The following is a 7,654-nucleotide window of genomic DNA, read 5'->3' as shown; positions in this document are numbered from 1 at the left end:
ATGGCAAAACCAATACACAGAAATGGAAGTCTACCAGCAGTGTCCTTGCAGGGGTTCGTGCTGGTTGGATTTGGGGGAGGTGCAGAGACCCAGGCCCTGTTCTTTGCTGTCTTCCTGCCTCTGTACATGCTGACCGTCCTGGGCAACCTCACCATGATCACAGTCATCACCCTGGATGCTTGCCTGCACTCCCCCATGTACTTCTTCCTCAAGAACCTGTCCTTTGTCGACCTCTGCCTCTCTTCTGTTATTGTGCCCAATGCTCTGGCCAACATTTTCTCCTCTTCCAAGGTCATCAGCTTTGAGGGATGTGCCACTCAGCTCTTCCTTTTAGCCTTGTTGGCTACCATTGAAGCTGTACTCCTAGCTGTGATGGCCTATGACCGTTTCATGGCCATCTGCAGTCCTTTAAGATACTCTGTGAACATGAGCCCTACAAACTGTGCCCGTTTGGTTCTGGGTACCTTCTGTGTTGGCTGCCTGAATGCCATTGTCCAGACCAGCCTCACATTCCAGCTGCCCTTCTGCAGCTCCAACCACATCAATTCCTTCTTCTGTGATATACCCCCACTGATCAAGCTTGCCTGTGCAGACACAACTCTCAATGAATTTGTCATCCTTGGTATCTCTGGATTCATCATTCTGTGTGCTGTTCTTGTGATCATCATCTCTTATGGCTACATCACAGTGACCATCGTCAGGATGCAGTCAGGGTCAGGGTGGCACAAGGTCTTCTCTACCTGTGGCTCCCACATGACAGCTGTATCCTTGTTTTATGGAACTGGTTTTGCAATATATGGACAGCCAGGGGTTATTGAATCCATTGAGTAGGGCAATTTGGTCTCCATCATCTACACCCTTGTGATCCCCATGTTCAACCCCCTCATCTACAGTCTGCGCAACAAGGATGTAAAGGATGCCCTGAGGAGGCTGGGACAGAGACACAGTCTGGTGAAGAAGAGTGGCTGGTGTCAGCATCAGGGACTATGCTAGGGTCATAGAAGAAAAGGTTCCTTGGGAGAAAGAGTATCTTATGGTATTTATATCTGCCTGTCCTGCTATAATTCTCTTCTTGTTTCTTCTTTTTTGTTCATTGATGTATTCATCTATCCATATATCCACCAACACACACATCTGTTTGCCATTTAACTGGTCTTTCTTGAATGTATATTATAAGCCAGACTTTTGTAGAATGTGAATAAGGCACATTCTTTGCCATCAAATTGTCCATAGTTGGAAGAATCCTGAATCCCTTTGATTTGAAAGAGGACAGAGCACTATGACCGGAACCAGGTGTGGGAACCATTGTCAACATCTCCCAGTGAAGCTACATAACTGCACATTTCTCTTCAACTCTTTTGTTTCAGCACTGAATCTAATGTCAGTGTGGTGGGAACTTCCCTGTGTGCATCTAAGAATTTGACTTTTAAAAGCTGTGTGTTGACCCATCCTTATATTGATCTAGTGAGAGAATGGGCTAAAAGAAAATCTCTGCAGACTTCCTCCTCTGTTTTACAATAGCGCTGATGCCTCTAGTTTCCTCTGCTCATGAAGCTGCCTTCCTCATGAGGTATCACAATTTACTGATGGAGTCATGATGAACCTAAATGCAATTAATTCCCAGCATGTCCCATCAACCTCTAGCCAAGGGTTACAGATGAATCTATAGGTAGATTCATAGTCAGAGAACCTTTTTAATCTGGCCGGCTGCTTGTAACAATATCAAGGTGTTAATTTATCCTCCTAGTAAGATTCAAGCCTTGGTGAACTCCACTACAGTAACCTGCTGACCTCTGCACATGTGGCTGCCTGTGTCCCTCACTGCCCTGTGTGTCTGATCTCATGCTGTTCCTTCCCTGGAGACCTGCAAGGGGGATCTGCCCTCTAAGCAGGGCTTGCTCTTCCTCCTAGTTTTTACTTTCTGGGCATCCTGCAGTTCTCCTGTCTTGTCTATTTATGAGATTATGTGGTGTAACATTAGCTGTGACCTGCAGGTGCTTTCTTCTATATTCATAAGCTTTGTTGAGATATAATGTTCCTTTTCTCTTATGTATCTTATTGGAGCTCATGAACATGCGCTAGTTATATATCCTTATGTGTGCATATATCACATTTTGATCACAATCACCCCATTGCCCTTTCTTCTTCCTCAGATTCTTATTGATCTCCTTCTCCTTTCTATTCCCATCCCTAATTTTCTGTCCCTTTTATTAAAGCAGGCAATCAGATAAGTTTCATTGGAGTTTCTATAAACAAATTAATAGGGGAAAATTACAGGAGTGTGATACCTTGCTAGAGGCTGTACCACTTGAGAGCATCACTTGCCCTTCCCTTCAGCAGTTATTAATTGCCTATAATCTATGAAACATAAATGTTTAGAATGCAATTTGAAAAAAATGTGTAGTGGAGAGTGATTTTTCAGAGACTTCATTGCTGGTCAACATACCAAGAATAAGCAATTGTTGAGTGCTCAGCCCCAAATGGGAATCTTTATTACCCCCTCTAAGGCTCAGGGAACATTGTAGAAAAAGGGAAGGATTAATGTAAACTTCAGGAGTTGGGGTGGGCATGTGGGATGTTGTCATCCATGCACAGCATGGCCAGTGCACTGTCAAATCTCAGCAGCTGTAATTACATTTATAGGACTTGTATAGGGGTGGGTTTGATGTGTACATCCACTCTGGAAATCAGTATAGTGGCTTCTCAGAAAACTGGGAATCAGTCTACCTCTGGACCTCATAATTAATGGAGCTGATGATACAGGAAAGAAGGTACAAGGAGATTATAAAGAGATGTCCTACTTGACCTTTCTATGACCATATACTGCTACCTGCAGGGACTAACCCAAAGGATTGAAATCTGGTAGATGGATGTGTTCTACTTTACAGAATTTGGAAAATTAAAATATGTGCACCGCACCATTGACACTTATTGAGATTTTCATTGTGCTACTGCTTTAAGCTCAGAAAAGTTTGATTCATTAATCACACATTTATTAAGAGTTATGGCCATCATGGGAATACCTGCACAAATAAAGACAGATAATGGTCTAGCACGTGTCCCTAAGATAATCAGTTTTTTGCTTATTATAATCGAAAGCATATTACAGGAATACCACACAATCCTACAAGTCAGGCAGTTGTAGAAAGATCAAATCGAGCTATAAAAGATATGTTAAACAAACAGAAAGGAAGATAAAATAACTCCAGAAAGAGATTACATAATGCTTTATTAACCTTGAATTTTCTCAGCGCTAATGAGAAAGGGAAAACAGCAGCAGAGAGACATTGAATAATAGAAACGTCTTCTAAATTAAATCAGCTGGTGTATTTCAGGGATGTGCTGAACTCACAATGGAAGCCAGGAGATGTGCTACATTGGGGAAGGGGTTTTGCTCTTGTTTCCACAGGAGAAGAAAAACTATGGATACCATCAAAATTAATAAAGATTCACTTTGAAAAAGAGAGATCTCTTGAGAAAGAGAAATGACAGCTAATCCACAACAGTGACAAACATACAGATGGTAAGGAAACAATATAGGATTGAGGCAGGGTTCTGCTCTTGTCTTTACAGGAAAATACACATTTTCAAAAATTCAAGACACCCTGGATGTTTGTGTGCTGACAGAAAAAAAATAACTACTCAATAAGGATCATAAAGAAAAATGAACATGACTTGTAAGGACAGGTTAAAAAAACATATACATTTAAGTGTATATATTAATGAATATATTGAATTGGCTTTGGAGTTAGACAATGGCTCTGTCCTTCTTTAAATCCAAGCATGGTGCTAAAAGAGTTCCTGTCTCATGTCAAGAGTTGTCTGGTATGGGAGAGAAAGAAGAAAGAATTTAGAAAAAAATTCGTTTTCTTCATACCATTTTTTTCTATCATGCCTTTAATTGAATATATACTTCTTTATATGCCTATATAAATAATGTTTAAGTTTTCCACAATGAAGAATGAATTTTACTGCAATAACCTTTGAAGTTTCCAGAACAAAGAAGGGGCCCCACAACAACAACAACTCCACCCAGTTGATATGATGACATGATGCTGATAGTGCTACTATAAGACTTGTTTTGGGTACCAGATGCTCAAGATGGCTCCAACTTGGTTAGCTTTGAAATGGTGCTTTTTTTGAGAACATTCTGAAAAGAACTCCAAATAGGAACCTCAGAAAAACCCTACCAAATACTCAGTGATTATTTGCAATTATACCAGACAGTAGTCTGCTGTGGTGTGGGAGGTTCGTCTGTCTATGAGTTACTTTTATTGGCTAATGAATAAAGAAACTGTCTTGGCATGTGATAGGGCAAAAGAACACAGCTAGGTGGGGGAAACCAAATGAATGCTGGGAGAAAGGAGGCAGGGTCAGAGAGATGCCATGTAGCTACCACCAGAATAAGACATGTCAAAACTTTGCCGGCAAGCCACTGCCACGTTATGATACACAGCTTAATAGAAATAAGTTAAATTAATATGTAAAAGTTAGCCAATAAGAAGCTAGAGCTAATGGGCCAAGAAGTGTTTTAATTAATATAGTTTCTGTGAGATTATTTCAGGTATAAGCTAGATGGGCAGGATCCAACAAGTGGCCCCTCCTTCTACAGTAATCGTGGAACTTAACCATCATTTTGCTTTCACCGAATCCCATAGAAAGAACATGACTGCCATGACAGCTGGAAGTAATTCTAGAAGATGATGTCCCCTCTCCCAAAAAAGCTTCTCCTCCGTGTTAGGGACATTATTTAGGGGTTGATTATGATTGGTATAGGGTTTAAGGTTGGGAGGAAAATTATGTAGCACCAGGGATATCTTTGAAAAAAAGAGAGAAAATTGAATGGGATAATAGATTAGTCTGAGCTTACTCACACTAATAATAATAGTGTGCAATGGAGTGAATACTCATGAGCTATTATTTATAGGCAATTTACATTGGTATAGATTCTTAGATATTGATACAAACTTAAATTATATTGAATATGTTCCTGTTTTCATCTACAATATTTGTATATGTAGGCAAAGTTAATTTGTCATATTGTATATTGCTGCGGGAGGACCTTCAGCTCCTTCAACCAATAGCCACTGAAGTAGGAGCCCACTGTGCTGTAGAAGCACCTTCTGCTCCTTCAGCCAACAGCTGCTGAAATATCAGCCCACTGGGGCGTGGTCTATTTATCTTTAAAAAAGAGCGGCAAGCCTTGGCCCACTCTCTTGGTTCCAGTGCTTGGTTCCAGCTCCTGCTCCGGCGACTAGGCTCCTTTACTGACAGTTAGTGTTTCGTGAGTTTTACCCCCCAAAATAAATACCCCTTTAAATCCTAACTGGTGTGGAATTGTTTTGCACATTAGTATATATGCAAGCTTCTACCTCTGCTTAAGACATTTTGTATATTGATACAATTTTAGGATATATTTATCATATTGCAATATACATTTCTATCTTGATCAAGATACTTATACATTGTTTACATTTTGAGATCATTGGCCTTGTATGTTACACAGTTGTTTAAAGATTGTTTAATATTCTAATATGAAGTCTTAGTCTTTAAGTTATATAGGTATTAAGACTCACAGGTCAATAGTCATCCATGTTTGTCATACTTATAGTTAGACTAATCAGATTCTTTAGATACATAGAGATTGTATTTAGCATAGATAGGTAATCTTCATTCACTTCAAAGAGCTATAGATTATGGCATTTAAATAACTTAGGGTTCTGTTAAAGTCTGACACGATTGCCCCTGGCAGCCCTCATCTATTCCCAAGAGAATGTTGAGGACCAACAATACGCCACTTGGAGCTTGTTTTCTTCTTGGCAAAAGTGACCTTTGATCAAGGAACTGCCCATGCATCGACCACTGACAAAATGTATGATGTTTCAGACAGGACAAGCAGGATATAAGAAAAAATACTGTCAAATCTTGCCAAGACAGGGTAAGACAGTTTTGAAATATTTCCTGCCTCTGAAAATGGTCTGTCAGTTACTCTAGGCCTTAGCCAAAGTTGGTTGCTCCAAAATTGCAAATGAGACTTTGGGTGATTGCTCAGGTAGCCAGTTATCTCTGTCATTTTTTGCACATTTTATAAATTGCTTAATGGTACTTCTTGCTTACTCAAGTAATATTATGTCCCTTCTTGGGTCTTCGATGGGGTTGAAGACTAGATAGTTGTAGTTACTTTCCTCTCATGACTTGGCCAAGTTATTTATATACAAAATATAAACTCATTAGGATAGGATAATTATTGAAACACTTATCACATGTTTCTTGCTTGATATTGTTTTTGCTGGTTGTAATTCTAATTTTTATGCCTTATGTTTGTTCTTATTGTATATAACTTTGTATTGGGCTTAAAATGTTCTTATTTAAACAAAAAGGGAAGGTGCTGTAGGAATCCTACTACCAGTAGCCTTTAAGTTACACACCCACATGGATGTGGCTTCTTATACTATATATGCAGATGAAAAGTACATATTTGGTCTTTTTTTCTGACTATGGGATTCAGTTGCTGTTCTCAGTTCCAGAAGAGGATTGTGATCCTAATTAAACTATACTCAGTACTGAGTTAGTGTGCGACTTTTTAAAGCATCCTTCTTCACCCAAAAGATGCTCGATTATACTACAAAATCATTTGTTCAACTATATTCATATCAGCATTATTTGTAAAGACAGAACCAGGAAACAACCTGCATGCCCCTCAAATGAAAAATGGATACTGAAAATGTGGCACATTTACACATCACAGTACTACTCAGTAGAAAAAAAGACATCTTGAATTTTGCATGCAAATGGATGTAATTAGAAAACACTATCCTGAGAGAGGTAACCCAGACCCCCCCCAAAATAAATATGGTATGTAGTCACTCTTAAGTGGATATTAGCTATAAATAAAGAACATTGAGCCTATAGTTCAAAAGCCTAGAGAAGCTAATTAATAAGGTGAATCCAAAGAAAAACAGATATAGATCCACCTGAAAAGTGGAAACAGACAAGATCACCTGACATAATTGGGAGCATAAGATTGAGGGGAAAAGAGAAGGGTTTAAGGTAAAGAGGAGGGGAGAAGTGGAGGGTTGAGGAGAACTTGAGGGAATGGGATAGTCGAGATGAAGGACAGAGATGAGAGCAAGGAGAGAGATAAATTGACTGAGGAAGCCATTATAGGATTAGCAGAAACCTGGATGTAGAGAAATTCCCAGGAATTCTAAAGGATGACCCCAGCTAAGACCCTAAGCAATAGAGGGGAGGGGCCCTATCTTGGCTTGTCCTGTAGTCAGACTGATGAATTTCTTAAATATAATCATCGAACCTTCATCCAGCAACTGATGGAAACAGAGGCACAGACCCACATCGAAGCACTGGACTGAACTCCCAAAGTCTATTTGAAAAGTGGGAAGAATGAGAATATGATCAAAGAGGTGAAAAACATGGGTTTTTTGATGGGTTCATCCACTGAAACAGTTTACCTGAGCTAATGGGAGTTCACCAAATCGAGATGGATTGGGAAAGAACAATCATTGGACCAACTAGTTTCTCTAAATATGGTTGACAGTTGCAAGGCTGGAGCAGACTGAGGGGTCACTAGCAGTGGCATCAGGATTTATACGTACTGCATATACTGGCTTTTTGGGAACCTATTCTCTTTGGATAT

The 7,654-nt window shown here is 39.7% G+C and overlaps 1 pseudogene; it reads left to right on the top strand.

Moving 5' to 3' along the window:
- Window positions 1–993, top strand: LOC126490805 (olfactory receptor 12-like; annotated as a pseudogene).
- The last annotated feature ends 6,661 nt before the right edge of the window (window positions 994–7,654 follow it).

The sequence above is a fragment of the Alexandromys fortis genome, unplaced genomic scaffold, assembly GCF_014885135.2.
Source record: "Alexandromys fortis isolate MF-2015 unplaced genomic scaffold, M_Fortis_MF-2015_v1.1 scaffold_254, whole genome shotgun sequence".
Lineage (NCBI taxonomy): Eukaryota > Metazoa > Chordata > Mammalia > Rodentia > Cricetidae > Alexandromys > Alexandromys fortis.
Note: the sequence above shows the minus strand (reverse complement) of the source record. Positions and strands in the feature narration are given on the sequence as shown.